The 25167-nt window shown below is 35.6% G+C and overlaps 1 pseudogene; it reads right to left on the bottom strand.

Moving 5' to 3' along the window:
* Window positions 1-19641: 19641 nt before the first annotated feature.
* On the bottom strand, window positions 19642-20611 carry LOC114028294 (annotated as a pseudogene).
* Window positions 20612-25167: the final 4556 nt, after the last annotated feature.

Below are 25167 nucleotides of genomic sequence, written 5' to 3'. Positions count from 1 at the left end.
AACAAAGAGAGAAGTTATGAAAGGGGTGGGTTTTGTGTTAATGTAGTAAGTTCACCTTTGGATATGTTGAATTTGATATCTATGGAACAACCAATTTGAGATCATTAATAGGCAATTTGATATGGAAGACTGTTGCTAGTCAAGAGAGAGAATAGGGTTGTAAAAGTAGACTTGAGAATGTTCAGCAAACTAATACTAATTGAATTATTGCAAGCTGATGAGATAACCAAGTGAAATAATATAGAGGGAGCAGAAAATATGGTTCTGGGACAGAGCCCTATGGACTGCTCAAGATGTGTAGGCATGACTTAGATGAAGATCTAGCAAAAAAAACCAAGAAAGAGTCATTAGATAGTTCAGAAGAGAACCAGGTTCCTGAAAACTTAGAGAAAAGACTGTATCAAGAAAGTGATTGGCGGTGCCAAAGGCTGATGTCAAGAAAGATAATGATTGACAAAAGACCATTCATTTTTTGCAACTAAGAAATTTTTAATAACTTTGAGGAGAGCATATTTCATTTGATGTTGAAGTAAGAAGTCAGATTGCAATGACTTAAAAAGAAATTTAAAGTAAAGGAAAGGAGACACATTTAGCCAAAAAAGAGAATGATAGAGAGAGTCTTTGGATGCAGAGAGTAAGGAATTTTTGAGCATTGGGTGGACATAAGTATGTTTACAGGCAATAGAGAAATAGTTAGTGGATAGGGAGAGACATAAGTGAGAAAATATAATGATTGAGGGAAATCTGCTGGAGAAGATAAGTTGGAAAAGGGCCACCTCGTTAAGTGAGATAAAGGTGAAGAAGTATCAGAAGGCATATGAGTGATATGAAATTAGGATAACAGAAGAGGGAGTTATTAGGAAATGTCTTCACAGTTTTCAGTAAAGTATGAAATAAGTTTCTCAGCTGAGAGGGGAGGGGAATAAGACAGCACAAGAAGATCAAAAAGGACAAAGAGTTTTAGAAGAGCTGCCATAATGACTGAGATAGTGAATTAATTAGGGAAAAATAAAAGGATTGCCATGCAGCATTCAGGGCCTAGTTGTGTTTATTGACCAATTGAATTTACTGAGCAGATTTATAGTGGGTCCAATCAACACAGTTTCAGCATATTTTGTTTTGTTTTTCACAACTTTCTTCAGAAGCATGTGTGTGGGAAGGAAGACTTTGGGACCAATACACAACAAAGGTTTGGGCCAGAAATAACAGAAAAAAGCTAAGGGGCAAGGGACTCAAGAGAAAAGAATAAGATAGAGTTAAGTTGGTTCTTCAAGGGGATAGGGTAGTAAAGGGAGGGTAGTGTAGCTAGAGCAGGGGTGATTCTCTGGGAAAGAATTGAGGGGTCAAGGACCTGGAGGTCATGGTGTGCATGAGGAACTACATCATTCCTACAAAGTACATCATAATAAGAATGGGTGTAAACTGCCAATTTCATGAATAAGGCAACTCCTTCTAAACTTGCAAATCAAAAGACAAAGTGCATTGAAAGGAGTTGCTTAGCACATTTTGAGGTTGAGGGTTTTGTTTAAGGTTACATAGCTAGTATATAACAGTAGCAAGACTTGTTCCTAAATCTTTATGTCTCAAAACCAAACTCTCTATCCTGTAAGCTAAAAACAACAACAAAAAAAATATTTCAGGCCATGAAACAAAGATGAGACCATCTAAAGCAAAATATGTTATTAACTTGAAAATAAACTGATGGAAAAATCGTCTCCCATGAGTGGACTCGATAAAAGAAAGAGAATAGGAAGGGGTGGGTGAAAGGACAGGATCACAATTCATGAATGAAAGGAGGGAAGACAATGATAGAGGAATGAAATGGAGAAGAATTAACAATGTCCAGTAAGGAAATCGTTGAAGAAAATATAAGATGAATTTGTTAAAAACAATAAGAACTAAGGGAAGTAATCATGGAAAGAACAGTAAGTTGAAGGAACAATAGGGTAAATGGAAGCAAAAAATGCTAAAATGTGACTTTTTAATGATTCAGATTATTTTCCTTTGAAGAGATGTGTAAGGCTACCTAAGATTAGTTCGGAAATATCAATAATATTATAACAATCTATTAATAAATTGAATTAATTGGTTAAAGTACTTGCTATGTTAATAGTACTTTCAGGGAGAAGAAAAAATAATGATGGAAAAAGGAAAAGGGAAAAGAAAAATGTGTAACAATAGATAAGATGGAGTAATGAAGTAATGACTAAAAAAAAAAGGAAAATATATAGAGCCTATATTGGGTTTCTATAGTAATGGAAAATTATATAACCAACTAGTATCTTTCAGGAATGAAAACAGCAGTATTAAGGGGAAATTCAACAGAAGTCTCATATTTGACAGTTAAAATTTCCCAAGAGATGCTGTACAAGTTAAAACAAGACTCTCAACTTCCTTTTCAAGCAATCATTAATGCAGTCTGAAAAGTGATGGGGTACATTGACAAAGGAGCATAATGAAAACTCAGAGCATGCTGTATTCCTGGTTCATTTCCAAATCTCCTTGTCTGAAGTATTAAGAGATGGCGGAAGACATTTCTAAAATGTGCTATATATTATAAACTGTCTAGTTAGCTTTAAAAAAATCTAAACTTCTTAGAAATAAAGGTTAGAATAAGAGACCTATACTAACAGTAATGGAACTTGGAATCTTTTCATAACAACTGAAAATTTGCTCTGTAATCTTGAGCTTCTTATTTGCCTGACCTTTCTGGGTCTAATTTCCTCACCTGTTAAATGGAAAAAAAAAATACAACAAAACACTTATTGTTTGATTTTCTCTTTGTACATGTCATCTAAAGAGAAAGCAAAGTTTGACCTGTGCTACAAAAAGGCACTCACAGTTTTTTTAAATTGCAAATAAAACTTCTTTTTGTTCTAGGAAGGGTCTTAAGAGGTATGTAAAATGAAACACAGCTCATATGCACTGAGTTTAAAAAGTCACAATTTAGAACTGGAAAGAACCAATGTGATTATCCCATATATTGAAGGCACTGTTTTTGGGAGGAGGGGGACAGGAGAAGAGAGGTTATCAAATAATCAATCCCTGAACTGAAGGTTAAAGAAAGGGAAAAAAGTATTAAACAGGAATTGAAAATAGGAAAGGAGAAAAAAGTTGAGAAAGTAGATATGGTGGAGGTAATATCTAATGACTTATAACTTGGAGGAGTGGAGGCATCAGAGAAGTGGAGAAAAGATAGAGGAGTCATAGAAACTAAAAGAAAATGCAAAAAAAAACAAAGAAAAGGAAAGAAATAAAGTACTATATGACAAATAATAAAAGGGGTAGAGATAGTTAAAAGGGAAAGAAATTTAAATATCTCTTGTTTTTCCTGAAAGAGAAATAGCGACAGAAAAAAATAATAGTTACTATGTAGGAAAAAAAAATAAGGTATAGTCAAATATATACAGAAGAATAAAAAAGAAAAACAATGTAGCAAATGAGAAGAAAAAATAGAAAATATATAGGACGTGAGATAATACACAGAGAAACATACATATATTCACATATACCTGTGTATATATTATATAGAAATGGAGGAGATATATATATATATATATATTACACAAAATAAATGGAGATTATGTTGTATATTTCCATTGTTAATAATCACTTCTAAATACATATTATATAAAAAAATGAAGAAAAGGCAAAAAAGCATAACAAAAAATAACATATATTATATACAGACATATAGATGCAGCAATGAAATATGAGGAGACAAAAAAGGAGATTTTTAAAGATCTCTTCGCTAACCTTGCCCTATCTCAAAACCTGAGGAATAAAGAGCCACTTACTGAATCCTTGTGGTATCCTTGTTTTAGTTGTGAAGACTGACATTCAATGGGGCTTAGAGGAATTCCTAGGATTCAAGTTATAAGAACCTTGGTGCTGTTATATTGAGGGACCTGGAGAGCCTGGGCCTGGAGAACAATGACTGGGGCCAAATTATAGAGAAGCATACTAGATGAGCTCACCTCTTAACAGGACTGTGATTATCATGTCACCATGAAGGACTTTGACAGAATCTGAAATGAGAGTCTTAACCTAACCCTAATGATAATCATGATGTAATATGTGCAAATTCAATATATACAAATCATCTACACCATCAACTCATGAAATTGCTCATTTCAAATGACATGTTGCTCTTTGGGAGGTAAAGCATTTGAAGTTTAATTGCTGTAACAGAAGAGTTTGATTTTAACTAGGGAAAATGGAGTTCATAAGAATTAGGGAACACAGTCAACTGTCACCTTTGTTAGTCTCAAAAAATAGGGAGCAGAACTAAAATGAAAATTTTATTTCTAATTGGAATGATACGAAAAATCTGTATCTCTAACTCTGGTCTTTCTGCTTACCATACATCCTCTATTATTCCTCTGATATCATTCTTATGATCCCATAAAACTGGAAGATATTTCAAAGTGATTTAAGTCAAACCACTTAATTTGAGAGATGAAGAAATTGAGGAAAAATTAATTTTTGTCATTTGCTGTAGGTCACATTGGTAAGAAGCATCAGAGACAGGATTTGAACCTAAGTCCTCTCACTCCTGAGCCACTTGGTGAGGGAGTATCAACAGTTTGTTCTGGTCTGTCCTTGGCCAACTCACTGTATTCCCACAAACTTGACTGAGCCAACTGAACTATGGATTATTTTAGGAGTGATTTCCCATCTTTTGACATTGATATGAACTACCTTCTGATAGATGGGCTCTGCCACTGTGGCTTTATCCTTAACTTGGGCTAGCTGTTCTACAACACGGATGAGGTCAGGAATAGTTACAGACATGGGCCTAAGGATACCTATGTGGTTCAGTGACTGGAGCACTGGGTCTAGAGCCAAGAAGACCTGAGTTGAAATCTGGTGTTAGACACTATCTATGTGTCATTAAGCAAGTCACTTAAGCCTCAGTTCCCTCAATTGTAAAATAGGAATAATAATATCACCTGCCTTCCAGGGATGTTGTGATGATAAAATGAGATATTTTTAAAGCACTTAGCTCAGTCCCTGTCACGTAATAGGCAAGTAATTCTTGGTTCCTTCCTTTCTACTTTCTGTGCTTATTCCATTCCTTGATTCCTTTCTTCTTGATTCTTTCCCTACTTACTTAACTCACTCAGTCTCTTTTCTCTTGATAAAAGAAATCAGGCTTTGGAGGGTTGTAATGAAATAAGTAAGAACAATAGGCATTGTATATTTATATATACAAACTATATAGTTTTTTGTTGTTGTTGATGATGATGATAATGATAATGATAATGATGATTAGTTCCCAGTTGGCTATCATAAATTATCAAGTGCCATTGGCCACGTTCACAGAAAATACAAGGGCTTTTATAAGGGGACTTAGTGTGATGGATTTCTCCATTATCCTTCCTTTTATCCCTAGAATAGAAATATATTTTACACAACTCCTAAAGACTCAATACTGTTTGGTGTTGTCTGCATGGGATAGTTTGAGTATCTCAGATGGTCTCTTGTTGGCTCTACCCACAGTAACATGCATAGAGATGACTGAAATATCCCAAGCAGATACTGATCTTCAAGAGTTCTCTTTAGAGTTTGCCTCCATAGCCTTCTCTGAATGATCCATAAAGCCCCTGGGCTTCAGAGGAGACCTCAGGCTTAGACAGGTCTTATTTATTTAATATTTTATTTTTTCCCAATTACACATAAAAACAATTTTAACATTCTTTTTCAAATTATGAATTCCAAATTCTCTCCTCCCTCTCCTGCCTCCTCATTGAGAAGGGAAGTGATTTGACATAGATCATATATGTGTACTCATGCAAAACACATTTCCATTTAAGTTATTCTATGAAAGAAAACAGAGAGAAAAAAATCAAGAAAAATAGAGTAAGTAAAGAAATGGATCTTTCATCTGCATTCAGGTTCTAGCAGTTCTTTCTTGGGAGGTGCACAGCACCTTTCATCATAAGTCCTACAAAATTGTCTTAGATCACTGTATTGCTGAGTATACCTAAGTTTTTCATAGTAGATTATCATACAATATTGCTATTACTGTTATCAGGTTCTCCTGGTTCTGCTCACTTCACTCAGCATAAGTTCATGTCTCTGTGTTTTTCTGAGAATATCCTGCTCAACATTACTTAAAGCACAATAGTATGATAGTATGTCATCACAATCATATACAACAATTTGTTCAGCCGTTTCCTACTTGATGGACATTGCTTCAATTTCTAATTCTTTGCCACCACAGAAAGAGCTGCTTTAAATATTTATACGTGTAAGCCCTTTTCACTTATTTATGATCTCTGGGATATAGACCTAGTAGTGTTATTGCTTATTCAATGGGTATGCATGGTTTTATAAGCTCTTTGGGCAGAGTTTCAAATTGCACTCCAGAATAATTGAATCAGGATACAACTTTGCCAACAGTAGTGTTTTAATTTTTCCACATCACCTAAAACATTTGTCATTTTCAGTTACTATCTTATTAGTCAATTTGACAGGTGAGAGGTAGCTGACAGTTGTTTTATTTTGAGTTTCTCTCATTAATTGTGATTTATGGCATGTTTTATATGGTTATAGATAGCTTTGATGACTTTATTTGAATACTGCCTGTTCCTGTACTTTGACCATTTATCAATTGAAGAATGGCTCTTCTTTCTATAAATTTGACTCAGTTTTCTCAGTGTTTGAGGAGTGAGGTCCTTAGCAGAGAAACTCATTGAAAAAAATTTTGTTTTCACAGTAATGAGCCACAACTATGTATTTCTCTTCATCCCATTTCCTACCATCTTATCCTATTCCTTCTCTCCTTTTATCATGTCCATTCTCAAAAGTGTCATTCTTCTAACATTTATCTCTCCCCAGCTACCTTCCTTTCTATCAACTGCCCCCACCCTTTCTCTCATCCCTTTTACATCCTACTTTCCGGTGTGGTAAGACAGATTTATGCACCTGAATGAAAGAGTTTATAATTCCCTCTTTGTGTCAATTCTGATGAGAATAAGGTTCATGAGCTTCCCTCCCAGCTACACTCACTTTCCTCTCCACTGCAAAATCTCTTTCAGGCAACTTTTATGTCAGATAACTTATCCCATTATACCTCTCCCTTTCCCTTCTCCTAGCATATTCTTTCTCATGCCTTAATTTTATTTTTTAGATAATCATACAATCATATTCAACTCACACCTCTGCTTTCTGTCTATGCATACTCTTTCTAATCACCCTAATAATGAGAAAGTTTTTAGGAGTTAAAAATATCATTTTTCCATGAAGGGATGTAAACATTTTAACCTCATTCAATCCCTTAGGATTTATCTTTCCTGTTTACCTTTTAATGCTTCTTTTTCATATTGTTAAAGTCAAACATTCTATTCAGCTCTGGTCTTTTCATCAGGAATTCCTGAAAGTCTTCTCTTTCACTGAATATTCATTTTTCCCCAGAAGGGTTTTACTCAGTTTTGATGGGTAGGTCATTCTTGACTATAATGCAACCCTTTTGTCCTCTAGAATAGTATATTTCAAGCACTCAGATACTTCAATGTAGATGCTGCTAAATCTTCTGTTATGCTGTCTTCTGTTCTGTCTTCATCATATTTGATTTGTTTCTTTTTTTGCTGTTTGCAGTATTTTCTCCTTGATCTGGCAGGTCTGTAATTTGGCTATAATATTCCTGGGAATTTTCATTTTGGGATATCTTTCAGGAGGTGATCAGTGGACTCTTTCCATTTGTATTTTACCCTCTGGTTCTAGAATATCACCACAGTTTTCCTTGATAACTTCTTGAAAGATGATGTCTATGCTCAGATTTCTTAGGAATCTGGCCCAGTTGTATTCTTATTACAAAGGCTCAAATTCTTAAAATCTAGCCAATAGGGCAGATTCTTAAAATATTACCCACCCTCACTGACCTGGTGTTCTAATAAACCTTATCTCTGCCTGAAAGAAGGCTTGAATCAAATACAGTTGAGGTAGAACTTCTGTCATTTGCCCTTGAATTTTGGGTTCCCAGCACCTCTAGAACTCAACGCATACTCTTCTCTCCTCTGACACTTCCACCCTTCTGGTGCTGGTCCTCATCATCTCACACCTCAACTATGACAGTAGCTGCTGGTGAGTCTGCCTGCCTCAAGTCTTTCCCCACTCCAATTCATTCTCCATTCAGCCACTACAGGGACTTTTCTATACTGCTCTCTCCCCTACTCAATATATTCCAATGGCTTCCTATTGCCTCCACAATCAAGTACAAAATCTTCTGTTGAGTTTTCAAAGTCATTCATGACCTAGCCCCCTCCTACTTTTCCAGTCTTCTTATACTTTATTTTCTACTACTTACACTTCAGTCCACTGACACTGGCCTTCTGGCTGTTTCCCAAACAAGATATTCCATCTCTTGGTTTTGAGCATTTTCTCTGGCTGGCTGCCATGCTGTTTCCTCATTTCCACTTACTGTCTTTCCTGGCCATCTTTAAGTTCCAACTAAAATCTCATCTTCCTAGGCAGAGCCTAGAGGGCAGAGTGAAAGCAGGGACTTGCCTGAGTTCCCCCCCAAATCTTTTCTAATGCCTCTAAAAAGTGACTGTGAACAATTTCTAGAGTGGCAGAACCCACCAAGAGACAGAGTGAGGGAGATTTCCAGCCCAAGAAACTTGGAGGGTCAACAGGAAAGGCATGTTGCACCAGCCTGAGAGAGGAACCTCCAGCACACAGGGCACAGCACAGACCCAGCCTAAGCAAAGTCAGAGCAGGCTTTGGAGGATTAAATCACCACCAGCAATGGTAAGTTTCAATCTTCTCTGCCCACACATGCCAGAGACCACTTAGAAGGTCAGTAGGAAGAGTCTGTCAGAAATGGGTGAGAAAGAGGTGAGTCCATCTCAGGACTGCAGGGTGTGCCAATATAGCCTCTGCACCAGACAAATAGGAACAGGCCTTGGGAATGACTGAATCAACTGCAGTAGTGGCAGCAGTAGCAGGAGCACTGCTCCTGGGACTATCAGCCCACAGACTGAATGTTTAAAAGTCACCTATTTAGACTTCCAAGAGCCAAGATGGCAGGCTAAGCATTAAGTCGATATAAAACTTCCTCTAATAACTGCTGTTGCTGCATCCCATAATTTTGGTATGTTATCTCATTATTGTCCTTCTCTTGAATGAAGTTATTGATTGTTTCTGTGATTTGTTGTTTGATCCAATCATTTGTTAGGATTAGATTATTTAGTTTCCAATGATTTTTTAATCTATCTTTCCATGGCCCTTAATTGTATATAATTTTTATTGCATCATGATCTGAAAAGGATGCATTTAATATTTCTGCCTTTTTGCATTGAATTGTGAGGTTTTTATGCCCTCGTACATGGTCAACTTTTGTGCCATATACCTCCAAGAAAAAAGTATACTCCTTTTTATCCCCATTCACTTTTCTCCTGAGGTCTATCATGCCTAACTTTTCTAATGTTCTATTTACCTCCTTAACTTCTTTCTTGTTTATTTTGTGGTTATCTAGTTCAGAGAGGGGGAGGTTGAGGTCCCTCACCAGTATGGTTTTGCTATCTATTTCTTCCTGTAACTCCCTGAACTTCTCCTCTAAGAATTTGGATGCTACATCACTTGGGGCATATATGTTTAGTAATGACATTTCATTGTCTATGGTGCCTTTTAGCAAGATGTAGTTTACTTCCTAATCTCTTTTGATAAGATCTATTTTTGGTTTTCTTTGTCTGAGATCAGGATTGCTACCCCTGCTTTTTTTTACTTCAACTGAAGCATCATATATTCTGCTCCAGCCTTTTAACTTTACCCTGTGTGTGTCACTCTTTTTCAAATGTTTTTCCTCTAAATAACATATTGTAGGATTATGGTTTTTAATCCATTCTGCCATTCTCCCATTCATATTCACAGTTATGATTACTATTTGTGTCTTCTTCTCCATCCTTTTCTCCCTGTTTATGCTTTTCTTTCTCCTTTCTCCTTTTCCCTCCTCACTAGTGTTTTGCTTTTGACCACTGCCTCCCTCAGTCCCTCCTCCCTTCTATTAGCCCTTTCGCTTTTCTTCCCCTTTACCCTTACTGCTTCTTTCCTCCCTTCTATCCTCCCTCCCTTTTCTTTCCCCTTTTCCCTCCTACTGCCTACAGGGCAAGTTAGATTGCTATACCTAACTGATTATATTACTCCCTTCTTAAGCCAAAACTGATGAGACCAGTGTCTCTGATAAGAGCCTCATTTCTAAAATATTTAAAGAACTGAGTAAAATTTATAAGAATACAAGTCATTCCCCAATTGATAAATGGCCAAAGGATATGAACAGGCAGTTCTCAGATGAAGAAATTAAAGCCGTCTATAGTCACATGAAAAAATGCTCTAAATCACTATTGATTAGAGAAATGCAAATCAAAACAACTCTGAGGTACCACATCACACCTATCAGATTGGCCAAGATGACAAAACAAGAAAATGATAAATGTTGGAGAAGATGTGGGAAAATTGGAACACTAAGGCATTGTTGGTGGAGTTGTGAAATGATCCAACCATTTTGGAGAGCAATTTGGAACTATGCCTAAAGGGCTATCAAAATGTACATACCCTTTGACCCAGCAATAGTGCTTCTAGGGCTATATCCCAAAGTGATCGTACAAATGGAAAAAGGACCCACATGTACAAAAATATTCATAGCAGTGCTTTTTGTGGTGGCAAAGAACTGGAAATTGAGAGGATGCCTATGAATTGGGGAATGCCTGAGCAAGTTGTGGTATATGAATGTAATGGAATATTATTGTGCTATAAGAAATGTTGAGCAGGTAAACTTCAAAAAAACCTGGAAAGACTTGTATAGTCTGATGCTGAGTGAAGTGAGCAGACCTAATAGAACGTTGTACACAATAACAGCCATGCTGTACAAAGACTGATATTGATAAACTTAACCCTTCCCAGCAATACAAGGATCTAAGACTCTCCAAAGGCCTCGTGATGGAAAATGCTATCCACATGCAAAGAAAGAGCTATGGAATTTGAATGCAGATCGAGGCATACTATTTGCTATGTTTTTGTCTTCTGTTGAGTTTTGTTTCCTCTTTCTGGTGGTTCCTCCTACTGGTTCTAATTCTTACTTACAATATAATTAAAAAAGAATTTTAAAAGTCAAATAAAGGAGGTAGAAGAAAAATTGAACAATCCATTTAAAAATACAGTTGACAAAATGGAAAAAAGTACCCTGAAGAAAATAACTCCCTAAAAAGTAAAATTGGTCAAATGGAAAAGGAGGTGCAAAAGCTAACTGAAGAAAACAAATAATAAAAAATTAGAATTGGGCAATTGGAAGCTGATGACACTATGACACATCAAGAATCAGTAAAACAATATCAAAAGAATGAAAAAATGGAAGAAAATGTAAAATTCCTCATTGGAGAAACAACTATCCAGGAAAATAGATCCTGGTGAAATAACTTAAGAATTATTGGTCTACCTGAAAGCCATGATGAAAAAAAGAGCCTAGACAGTATCTTTCAAGAAATCATCAAGGAAAACTTCCCTGAGGCCCTAGAACCAGAGGGTAAAATAGTCATTGAAAGAATTAACCAATCACCTCCTAAAAGAAATACCAAATTGAAAACACCAAGGAATATTCAAATTCCAGAATTATCAGGTCAAGGAGAAAATTCTGCAAGCAGCCAGAAAGAAACAATTCAAATATCATGTAACCACAGTCAGAAATATGCAGGACCTTGCAGCTTCTACATTAAAAGATCAAAGGACTTGTAATAGGATATTCTGTGAGGCAAAGGAGCTTAGATTATAACCAAGGATCAACTATCCAGCAAAATTAAGCATAATCTTTCAGGGGAAGAGATGGACATCCAATGAAATAGGGGACTACCAGACTTTCCTGATGAAGAGATCAGAGCTCAAAGGAAAATTTGATCTTCTAATACAAGACAAGGCATAAAAGGTATACAAGAGAGGCAAAAAAGGTAAACAGGAAAGAGAAAAGAAAAACATGTTATTCAATAAGTGTAAACTGTTTACATTCCTACATGAAAAGATGTTACTTATAACTCTTGAGAACTGTATCTTTGTTACGACATTTAGAAGGGATTTATATATTTGGGTTTAAGTTGATTTTGATATGATGATAAAACCCAATGAATTGGTGAAAAGAAGCTGTAATGGGAGAATAGTAAAAGAGGAAGCAGAAAAGGGCCCAAGGAAGGAATAACGTACTCAGGTAGGTATAGAAATTTAACTTGCCACATAGGCAGAAGAAAGTGAAAGGAGAAAGAAAATGGAAGGGGGGATGGAAGAGAGGGAAGAAGTAGGAAGGGAAAAGAGAAAGAAAAGGTAGAGAGCTGATAGAAGAGTGGGCAAAGTGAGGGAGGTGTTGGTCAAAAGGAAAAGTCTACTGAGCAGGGAAATGGAGAAAGGAGAAAGAAAAACATAAACAGGGGTGGGGGAAATACACAAATCGTAATCATAACAGGGAATATGAATGGGATGAACTCTCCCATAAAATGGAAGTGGATAGCAGAATAGATTAAAAACCATAATCCTACAATATGTTGTTTACAAGAAACTCATTTGAAACAGAGGGATACACGTAGTGTTACAGAACTATAGTTCTATAAGAAATGATGAACAGACTTCAGAAAAACCTGGAAAAACTTGTATAGATTGATGCTGAGTTAAGTGAGCAGAATCAAGAGAACATTGTACAGAGTAACAGTCAATTGTGCAATGACTAACTTTGATAGACTTAGCTCTTCTCATCAATGCAAGGATCTACGACATCTCCAAAAGTCTCATGATGGAAAATGTTATCCACATTCAAAGAAAGAACTATGGAGTTTAAATGCAGATCATAGCATACTATTTGCTCTTTTTTTCCTTTTTTGTTTCTTCTTTCTTAAGGTTCCTTCCATTGGTTGTAGTTATTCTTTGCAACATGACTAATGTGAAAATATGTCTAATAGGAATGTATATGTAGAGCCTATATCAGATTACACACTGTCTTTGGAAGTGAGATGGGCAGGGAAGAGGAGAAAATTTAAAACTCAAAAGCTTATGGAAATGATTGTTAAAAACTAAAATTAATTAATTAAAAAATGACATATACTAGAAATTATTAAAAATCAGCCTATGTTTTTGTTTCTTTTCCTACAGGGTATAACAAAGAAGCATGTGGTAAAATGTAATTCATACACTGCTTCTTTTTTTTTTAAACCAAATTCCTTGTCATTCATATAGGTTTCCTGACAATGTGGCTTCCAATTATGTGTTCATATTCAGTAGAGCTAGTAGCAGTAATAGTAAGAGTAAAACACACACATGAAAAAATGGTAGGTATAAGTCTATCACTCTGGTGTGACTCAGCTTGTTGCTAGTTTGTTTCTCATGTAGTGTTAGCCTTAGGGGAATATGCAAAATGGAATGAAATGACTAGGCAGAATCCAAACTCTGGCAGTGGCCTCATTTTTTGTAGCTTCAAATATGTGAAGGGACATCAAATTATAGGGTTTTAGAGATAGAAATGATATTAGAAATTACTCCATCTAACTGCACAATTTGCTGATTTTTTCAGAATGTAAGCACAAAATGGTCAGGGCTTAGACCTAAAACTGGAAAAGACTTGAAAGTAGTCTAGCCAAATTCCCCTATTTTATCCATGAGGAAAAGAGGACCACAGAGGTGAAAAGACTTGCCCTGGGGTCACATTCATAGAGTCGTATATCACATAGTAAGTATCAGAAGTGTTGGGATTTAAACAAATACCCCAAACTCTTGTGTTCATGCCTATTACATTGTATCACATTACTACCCACCCGGAGAGGTCTGAGGTCATATAACCAGTTAGAGACAAGAAAAGTTGAAAATCAGTATTTCATAGAAAAGCAATATTGCAATTGAAATTGACCTCAAAGATCACTTTTCATCTTCCCTTCAATGATGCTTATGTTGGGGAATTCATTAATCCCTAAAGATACACAGTTCAAGGCTTGCATAGATTTCATTATTAAGAACTTCTTTCTTTCCTTTAGTAGAAATAATCTTCCCTTTTTTTTTTGCTTTTTTCTTCCTTAACTTGATAATAGGAATGTATTTGACTCATAAAAGGAGTTTAGCCAAGTACTTTGTTTTTAAATATTTTGAAAATAATTTTTGTATTAGGGATATTAAATTTGTTTTTCCCTTAATAAACATCATTTAAATCCATCAGGAAGAGGATTTACCCTTTTCTCCTCCCTTTAGTAGTCTTTGTACAAGTAGTTCTATTTCATTTTCTGAGATTGGATTATTTAAAATATCTCTTATGTTCTGTTAATCTTCTTTGTTTTGTCTTAGTTTTGTTGTCATGTAACTCCACAGAGTAAGTTCTGTTAAGATAACTTTTCATTTCTTCTGTTTGAGGTGTAATTTCTCTTTGTTCATTTTTCTTATTTTATTTATTTTATTTTCTGCCATCTTTTTAATCAGGTTGGTTAAATAATGCCTTATCAACTTTACTAATTTTTTTTTCAAAGAACCAGCTTAATTTTTTGTTTTTTGTTTCTCTAATACTTTTTCTTCTGGATTTCTTTAATCCTTGCTTGATTTTCCAGATTTCTGTCTTTTTTTCTTTAAAAAAGAGATCATAAAAATGGGAAAGGAACTCATGTGTACAAAAATATTTTCAGTAATTCTTTGCAGTGACCAACAATTGGAAATTGAGGGGATGCTCATCAATTAGAGAATGGTTGAACAAGTTGTGGTGTATGAATGTAATGGAATACATTTGTTCCACAAGAAATAATGATCACGTTGACTTCAGAAAAACCTGGGAAGACTTAATTGAACAATAGCTGTAACTCTTGTCGGTAATACAAGGATCTAAGACAATTTCAAAAGACTCATGGTGGAAAATGCAATCCATATCCAGAGAAAGAACTATGGAATCTGAATGCAGAGCAAAGTAGACTATTTTCTCTTTTTTGTTTGTTTCTTTCTTCTGTCTTGTGGTTTTTCCCTTTGGTTCTAATTCTTCTTTACTTTACTAATTCTTTAATTTACTAATTTACTTTACTAATTCTTCTTTAATAAGAAGTACTCATTTCCTTTGAGATACAGCTCCAACACCATCTTTACCCAAAGTATTTCCTGATACTCCAACCCCACCTTCTGCCCCTCTCCAATCCATCAAATTACCTTGTATGTTTGTTTTGTGTATACCTTATATGTGTTGCCATCTCTGAAAGAGTTTAAACACCTTGAGGACTGTAACTGTTTGACTTTTCCGTATCTTTAAGAGTGCCTGACACATATGGTTAAAGAAGTTCATTGATCAACTGATTACAGAATGTGTGAAGGTGAGGAAGGTAGGAGCTATGTACCAATGGATATTTGTATTTGTATTTGATTTGGATTTGGATATCATCTTAGAGGTAAAAGGCAACCACTGGATTTTTTTATTCATTATTTTATTTTAGCAGGTTAGTGATACTGTCAAACCTATGCATTAAGAATATAACCCTGGCAGCTATACATAACCCTTGTTCCATTACCAAAGACTTGAATACACATGGATGAAGTATATTGTGACACACACTCTACATGTATGTATACTTTACATGGCTTTACAAGAATTAATACTCTTTGTCTTGTGTTTTTCCTTACCTATCCATATTTCTCTGTGACATCATAAAAACAGGACTATATATTGTTCTACTTTACGGGTTTTCAATTTCTGTTCTCTAAGAAACCAAGTAATATGGACTGAAAACCACCTTATTTTGTCATAGATGGCAAAGAGAAAAAGCAATGGTTACAGGAAACATCTCTTAAATGAATTACTCTACTCCCATTTCCCTCCCTGGACTCTCAGATGATAGTTCCCATAAAAGATTCATGATAGTAATTGGTGAAAAACAGTACCATGAGGACCTTACTACTTGTACTTGTGAGATCAATTGGATGTCAGTTACTTTCTCCCTTCTCCTTGAGGTTGAGACCCCCTTTGTGAATGACCTGCCTTTCTACCATCACATAGCTTAACTTAGACACTTGTAATTGCTGCCATCCCTGCTGGTTTTTCTTCAGTAGCCACGGTTCAACTAGACACACCTAGTTGTTCATCTTACAAATTTGACTCAGTAGTTGGCTTGCTTTCTTCATGCTTTAACATGCACGTTTTAGAGTAAACTGCATGTTGTAAATTTTTGGTTTTGCTTTGCCCAATAGAATGGTTCCAACTCATAATTTTTTGTATAAGTTAATACAAAATGTAAAATAAACTTTCTTCTAGGCCCTCATGATTAATTTCCATATGTCTGTTTTGGCCTGTATTTGTTGTAAAAGCAGCAGATTGTGGGATTTTATTTTCTTGTTCAGTGTCACTTTCGATTTTAGTCATTATTTAATGAATGCATATTTAATGTTGTGAAAGTAAGGTTTATGTTTTCCCCATTTGTTTCTCATATTGTGTCTTTCTCTAGGTTAGGATTTTTTGTTTCATTTACTGTTGTAAAGGCAGTAATTTGCTTATTCAGGAAATTTTCCTTAATCTATGTTAAGACAATTCTATTCTTATAGGCTCTCTTTGTCTCCATCACAAATGTACCTTGTTATCCTTCTCCCTAGTTTGGCAATATTGCTTAATTTATTAATTTATTTTTCCTTTTAACTAGTTACTTGTTACTCTCTTTTATTTCTGTTAAGCAAACACATAAAATTCTTCTTCCCACCAACTTCTACAATGTGTTTTGTTAGTGTTTTTTCTAATTTCCTGTATATTTTTTCTAAACAGGATTTATTTCACTTTGTGAGTACTCTCAGTCTCATTCCTTTTCATCTATTCTTGATATTTAATTATTTGATGAATGAACATTATACTTGTTTACGCCTTCTTTAATCTCTGTATTCCTTAAAAAATTAAAGGTTCTAAGGCACGTATTTTAAGTTTCCTCTTCTAAACAGTTTCTGTTATTGTTAAAACAGAGAATATAAAAATATTATCCCATGGTAAAAAATATCTCAATGTTTGTTAATGCACTTCATTATTACCCTCTGTCTTTTCCATGATTATTTCTTTCCCCATATGTTCTGAAATCTGCTTTATTGGTGCAGGTCAACTAACCTTTGTGGGGGGTCAATCACCTGTCAGAGTTCTAAATTCCATACTAATTAGGAAAGAAGCTGTCCATGGAGGCACTACATGCTAGGCATCAAATGTCTGTGGATTATGCCACTTGGAAGTTCCCTGTGTCCTATTAAAGAATATCTCTCTTCCCATGGGAACATTTTTCACAGGGACATTGTCTCATAACTGAATACAGATTTCACCTTTTCTCCACCCTGTTTTAATACTTGTCTTTGCCACTTCACCCTTTCCTTTATGGAACCTGTTATTCCTGAGAGACTACACTCCACACTCACTGATGAGAACCTCACCTGATATTTCACTGACAATATAAAGGCCATTCACTGAAAGCTCTTTCATGCTATTCCCTCCTCTTCTTCTCGTATCACTCAAATGCCTTTTGCCAATATCTCTTCCTTCGAGCTAGACTCACATAACGATGTAATCCTTCCCCTTGCCAAGGCAAACTCCTCTCCGTGCACAAGTGATGACATTCAATATGGCTTCTGTAATATATTGTGCTCTCTATCATTCTCTTTCACTTTTCCTCAATCTCACCCTGTTGACTGAATGTTTTGTTACAGGTTATGATTCCCTCCAAGTTTCCATCATGTTAAAAAAAAAAACAAAAAGCAAACATTCCTTGGTCCATCAATTCCTTCTATCAATTTTCCCACATCTCTCCTCTCTTTTGCAGCTAAACTTCTTTAGAAGACATTCTACATTAGAGAAATCATTGTCCACTTACTTTCCTCTCTCTCTGTCTTTATATCTCTACAATTCTAGTTCCTGACCTCATCATTCAACAAAAAGTATTCTCTATTAATATTTTAATTGTTAAATCTGCTGGCCTTTTCTCAATACTCATATAGGCAATACTCAATACTCAATACTCATACTCTTCTGGATTCCTCTGCAGCTTCTAATGGTGTCAAAATTGCCCTCCCTTCATTGACACTCTCTTCTCTCCAGGTTTTCATGACTTCATCTCCTGGTTCTCATCTCACCTATATGACCACTTCTTCTTAAACTCTTTTTCTTAATCTTCATCCAGATCATCTCCAATCACCTTGGCCTTCTCACAGGACTCTGTCCTTGGACCTCTTCTCTTCAATTTATATTTGATTTCATAGATGATCTCAGCTCCCAGTGACTCAGGTACCATGTCTAATGCTGATATTTCTCAGTTTCACTTATCCACCCATAACTTTTTTCCTAACATCCAGACTCACATCTCCAACTGATTATTAGACGTCTTGAACTAGGTGTCAATATGGATACCTTAAACCCAACATGTCCTAACTGAACTTACCATCTTTCTTTCCAAACTTTCCTTTCTTACAACCTATTACTGTTGGAGACAGCACCATCCTCCCACTTAACCAGACTCATAAGCCAGCATTAGATATTATCCATGACTCCTCATTCTCTCTTCCCTGCCATACACAATATGTTGCCCAAAGCTTTAGGTTTTATTTTAATATCTCTTGAATATTTACCCTTCTTACCTCTTGAAAAGCTACCACCCTGATACACATATGGATCACCTCATGCCTGTACTATTGCAGTAGGCTACTTCTTAATTTCCCTGTCCCAAATCTGTCCCTACACCTCCACTCAGTTATCAAATTTATCTTCCTAAAGTCCATGTCTGATCATGTCAAACATTCTATGCAATAAACTCCATTGCCTCCCTCTAACTTTCAGGATCAGATACAAAATCCTTTGATTCACATTCAAAGTTCTTCAAAACCTAGGCCCTTTCTATCTTTTCAAATATTTAAAAACCTTTAATCCTATGCAATTACAAGTGACACTAGATATTTTGGTGTTTTTTTTCTCAAAATGCTACATTTCCAGATGGTGTTCCTTTTCCTGGTTGTTCCCCTATCCTTGAGTTCTCTCCCTTCTTACCTCTACCTCCTGGCTACTCTGTCCTCCCTCAAGACTCAGCTACAATCCCACCTTCTCTGTAAAAGGCCATTTGAAGTCCACCATACTGCTAATATCTTCCTTCTGAGATTGTACTTAAATTTATTTTAAATAATACAGTAGTTGTTTACATGTTTTCTCTGCTTAAGGGAATGAATGATATTTGTGGCTTTGTTTGTATCCTTTTCACTTATCACAGTGCCCAGCATTTACTAAGAAATCCTAAGTCTTATTTTTAGTGATGCTGATGAGAGCAAGGAAACAAACCCAATACTGAGGACATTCATTCCAATGTACTTAATACAAGTATTCTTGTAGCCTTTGTAGAAGTGACATCATACATTTCATCTAATCCTTTCATTTTACAATGAAGGATAATATGGTCAATAATGGTGGCATAACTCACCCAAGATAAAACTGTTATCTAGTGTAAGTATATGGAAAAGTTCATGAGTCTTCCTGCTGATCTTTCCCAAACTGAGGAGTGAAAGAGAAAGAAATTTCCCTTCAAATTTGGTTATAGGATGTTAAACTTTTTTGTAGTATTTTATCAAAGTCCTCATTGTTGAATTATACACTCTTATCAGGATGGGAATACTGAAATTCATAAAGTTGTTGGGAAGAGATTAGATTCATGGGTTGACTAATCCATCCATAAAATCCTTCAGAGACCTTTGTGGCTTTCAAAGCATACAATGAAGCTTTGGGATACAACTCTCACTGCCAATCAGCAATAAGGGAGAGAGGGCAGGGTAACATCCACCAAAAAAGCATGCAAGGGTTTCCAACTGTGCATCTTTTTCAATATTAAAAGTTACATATAATATGAAATAGTTGTTGAGCCAGCAAAATTAAATGAAACAGGTCACAGGCAAGAGGATGGTCTGTGTGGCCTTGACCTCAGGGAAGGATCTAAGGGAACGACTACTGCTATAAATGTGCTGCACTTGCTTGCTTTGTTTATAGAGGAGAAGCACCATGTGGGTACTAGACAAGCCCTTAAGGAAGTCAAAGATAAGGTCATGAAGAGTATAGAATACTCTTCCCAAGAATAAATGCAACAGTAGGTTGATGATCATCTTTTATTGACCTTTCTATGAAAATATGTGAAACATAACGATAGCCAGAAATTGTAGCATTTTTGGGTGCTTCAGCGAGTTCAATGACCCTGATGTAGATCAATGCATTGGTGACCCAGAAAAAGAGAAAATAACATAAAATGTATTTGGGGGCTCTGACTTTGATGCTAGCCCACACAGAGTTGTTGGGACTGATGATGAGGGCCTGGAACATACTCACAAGACTTGTGCAGATAGAAAGTCCCCGGGCGACACTGTAAATGTACATGAGTGCCTTACACCCTAAATCATCTAAAAAATATCTCATTCCAAAACAAAACAAGATTTCTGGGATGTCTCTAGTAAAAAGTGTTACCATATTGGCCACAGCCAAATGAGCAAGAATCAAATCCTTTGGCTTCTTCTGTTGAGGCTTTCTGAAGGAGATATAAGCATAGAACATGAGCAGCAGTGAATTCCCTACAAAACCAATGACACATTGAAAGGAGAATGCCACACCAAAGATCAGCTCACTAGATACCATTTATCTTCAGAGATTCAGTAGATATGATGCCACAATTAATGAAAGAACCTGAAAAAAGGAAGCAGTAGATAATCTGAGCCCTGAAATAATGCAGTTGCATGATGTCATCAAACATTACACTAATATCCTTTTATTTCAAAGACATGAAATGTTGAGAATCAATGTAGTCCTTTATTAAAAATTCACAGAATCATGTAGCTAGAACTGAACATTACCACAGTGACCACATATTCCTATCCTATCACTTTGTAGATGAGGATGAAGTAGTGAAGTGAGTTGACAACTGTCACCAGAAAAGAAGAGTAGTAAAATGATTTTTATAATACACTATCCTACTCCTCTTTTATTTCAAGGAAAGTACATTCCATACCCATTGGACTTCACTGGATCCATCAATTAAGAGTTGCATACTTATTTTAGAGTTGAAAAAGGATCAAATATTTTCTGGATAAAAAAATTAAAAATGACACTATAGTAATAATTTCTAAATTTAACAACACATAGAGCTCACCACAGAAAAAATGTTAAGGGATTTTCCTCTCTTATTCAGTTGTTACTTAGCTCATGATTGTCTCTCCAATTCTCTATCTAAAGCCTTCTTCACCTGAAATTTGCTATGTGGAATATTGTCATCTGGATTTTTGTTTTCACCATACTCTCCTAAATTCATTCAATGTCAGTAATGTCATTGAGGTGGTTTTGGTTGTACTTGTATCATTCTAGTTTTCTCTTGAGAAAGTTGAGGAAAGTGGTTATACTGGCACTGAATCAAATAGGAGGGTTTATTAAACTCCAGAGAGCAAGTTTGATTTGATTTATTTTGATCCATTTTATTTTACTTAAATTATATGTATAGAGTGACTGTCCTATTCTAAACCATTTCCTGACTCTGTTTCAGGAGCAAAATATTGTCTTGACTTGTATTTTTATCTAAGTAATCTACAGAAATTTCTTCCTATGCTGGTACTTTGCATACAATTCACATTTTGTGCTCTTATTTGTCCATTTAAATGCTCATATTCAATTTTTATTCTATTACTGAGTATTTGAAATAGTCCTATAATGATGCTGCTTCCTTGTAGATTTTTCAAATTCTTAATTATGTTGAGTAGTCATTAGAATAGTGGAACTTCTAAATCACCTTTTTAACTTTTGCTACTGTGTCAATAAACCTTTTCAAATGCCTTTTGTGTGGTAATGTACTACATGTTGTGGATTTTAAAAAAAAGTCAAATGATAGTCCTTGATCTCAAGAACTTTAGAATCTAAGTGAAACAATAAATAAAAAAAACAATGTGCAAGTGAGCTATATGCCAGATAATGTGCAGAGTTTGAAAATACAATGCATTATTCAAGAAACAGCAAGAAGGTCAATGTCACTGGACCACAGAGTGCCTGGGAAAGTTGAGTATAAGTTATAAAAAGATCAGAAAGGTGAGATGGAAGAGGTTATAAAGTACACTGAATGCTCTTGTGATAAAAAGCCCGTGAGTTTTATTGAGTAGGAGGCGGCGGGGATGACATGGTGAGATCTGCACTTTGGAAGTGTATGTTGACAACTAAATAGAGCATGGACCGAAGTTTGGAGAGATTTGAAGTAGGGAAACAAATCAGCATGGTATTGTAATAGTCCAGGCATGAGGTGATGAAAGCCCACACTAGGGTGTTTGCAGTGACACTAAAGAAAGGAGATATATGCAATTGATGTTATGAAGGTAAAATGGAAAGGATTTTACCACAGATCAGAAATGGGGTATGAGAATAAGGAACTGAGATTGACACTTAGGTGACCAGCCTGGGTGCCTAGAAGAATGGTGTTAGTACCAAAAGTAAGAGAGAAGTTATGAAAGGGGTGAGTTTTATGCAAATGTAGTAAGTTCAGATTTGGATATGTTGAGTTTAATGTCTATGGAACAACTAATTTGAGATCATTAATAGGCAATTAGAGGTGGAAGACTGCTGGTCAGGAGAGAGGATAGGGTTGGAAAAGTAGACTTGAGAGTCTTCAGTTAACTGATACTACTTGAATTACTGCAAGCTGATGAGATAACCAAGTGAAACAACACAGAGGGAGCAGAAAATATGGTTCTTGGACAGAGTCCTGTGAGCTGCCCAAGATGAGTAGGTATGACTTAGACGAAGATCAAGCAAGAAAAGAGCAAGGAGGAGTCTTTAGAGAGTTCAGAAGAAAACCAGGTTCCTGAAAACTTAGAGAAAAGATTGTATCAAGAAAATGATTGACAGTGCCAAAGGCTGCAGAGACATCAAGAAAGTTAATGATTGATAAAAGACCATTCATTTTTGGCAACTAAGAAATTTTGAATAACTTTGAGGAGAGCATATTTCATTTGATGTTGAAGTAAGATGTCAGATTGTCTTGATGTAAAAAGAGATTTAAAGTAAAGGAAAGGAGACACATTTAGCCAAAAAAGAGAATGATAGAGTCTTTGGATTCACTGAGTAAGGAATATTTGAGCATTGGGTAGACGTAAGTATGTTTATAGGCAATAGAGAAGTAGCCAGTAGATAGGGAGAGACATAAGTGAGAATCTATAATGATTGGGGGAAATCTGCTGGGGAAAAGAAGTTGGAAAAGGGCCATCTCATGAAGTGGGGTAAAGGTGAAGAAGTGGCAAAAAGCATATGAGTGATATGAAATTAAGATGAGAGAAGAGAGAGCTGTGAGGGGATTGCTTCACATTTTTTTGTTAAAATACTAAACAAGTTTCTCAGCTGAGAAAGAGGGGAATGGGACAGCACAAGAAGATCAAAAAAGGACAAAAAGTTTTATAAGAGCTGCTATTATGACTGAGATAGTGAGTTAAGTATGGAAGATTAAAAGGATTGTCATGCAGCATTGAGAGCCTAGTTGAAGTTACTAACCAATTGAGGTTATTAACCAAAATTATAGTGGGTCCAATCAACACAGTTTCAGCATATTTTGTTTTGTTTTTCACAACTTTCTTCACAAACATGTGTGTAGGAAGGAAGGCAGCAGACTTTGGGACCAATACACAACAAAGGCTTGGGACAGAAATATCTGAAATAAACTAAAAGGCAAGGGACTTAAGAGATAAGAGTAAGATAGAGTTAAGTTGGTTCTTCAAGGGGTTAGGGTAGTAAAGGGAGGGTAGTGTAGCTAGAGCAGGGGTGGTTCTTTGGGAAAGAATTGAGGTGTCAGTGGCCTGGAGGTCATGGTGTGCATGAGGAACTACATCTTTTCTACTAAGTACATCATAATAAGAATGGGTGTAAACTGCCAATTTCGTGAATAAGGCAACCCCTTCTACATTTGTAAATCAGAAGATCTAGTGCATTGAAAGGAGTTGCTTAGTACATTTTGAGGTTGAGGGTTTTGTTTAAGGTTACATAGCTAGCATATACAGTAGCAAGACATTCTCAAATCTTTATGTCTCGAAACCAAACTCTCTATCCTGTAAGCTAAAAACAAAAAAAAATATTTCAAGGCATGAAACAAGGATGGGACTATCTAAAGCAAAATATGTTGTTAACTTGAAAATAAATTGATGGATAACTCATCTCCTGTAAGTGGACTGGATAGAAGAAAAAGAATAGGAAGATGGGGGGAGGGAAGGAGAGGATTACAATTCATGAATGAAAGGAGGGAAGAGAATAATAGAGGAATGAAATGGAGAAGAATTAACAATGGCAAGAAAGGATATCATTGAAGAAAATATAAAATGAATTGGTCTAGAAAGAAAGGAAGTAGGGAAGTAATCATGGAAAGAATAGTAAGTAAAAGAACAATAGGGTAAATGGAGGAGAGAAATGCTAAAACATGACTTTTTAATGATTCAGATTATTTTTGTTTGATGAAGTGTGTAAGACTACCTAAGATTAGTGCAGGAATGTCAACAACATTATAAAAATCGATTATTTAATTGAATTAATTGGTTAAAGCATTTGTTATGTGGAGAGCACTTCCAGGGGGAAGAAAACAGAATGACAGGAAAAAAGAAAAGGAAAAACAAAAAAAGGGTAATAATAGACAAGATGGAATAATGATGAAAAAACAAAATATATAGAGTCTACCCTGGGTTTCTATAGTAATGAAAAATTATATAATCAACTAGTATCTTTCAGGAATGAAAATAGCAATACTAAGGGGGAATTCCAACAGAAGCAGAATATTTGACAGTTAAAATTCCCCAAGGATGCTGCATAAGTTAAAACGAGACTCTCAACTTCCTTTTCAAGCAATCACTAATGCAGTCTGAAAAGTGATGGGCTAAATTGGGAAAGAAGCATAATGAAAACTTAGAGCATGCTGTATTTCCGGTTCATCTCCTATTCTCCTTATGTGAAGCATGAAGAGATGGCAGAAGACATTTCTAAAATATGTTAGATATTATAAACTGTCTAGTTAGCTTTAAAATAAATCTAAACTTCTTAGAAATAAAGGTTACAATAAGAGACCTATACTAACAGTAATGGAACTTGGAATCTTTTCATAACTACTGAAAATTTGCTCTGTAATTCTGAGCTACTTATTTGCCTGCCCTTTCTGCATCTAATTTCCTCACCAGTTAATTGGG

This window comes from Vombatus ursinus, unplaced genomic scaffold (genome assembly GCF_900497805.2).
Source record: "Vombatus ursinus unplaced genomic scaffold, bare-nosed wombat genome assembly UNPS02004869.1, whole genome shotgun sequence".
Lineage (NCBI taxonomy): Eukaryota > Metazoa > Chordata > Mammalia > Diprotodontia > Vombatidae > Vombatus > Vombatus ursinus.
Note: the sequence above shows the minus strand (reverse complement) of the source record. Positions and strands in the feature narration are given on the sequence as shown.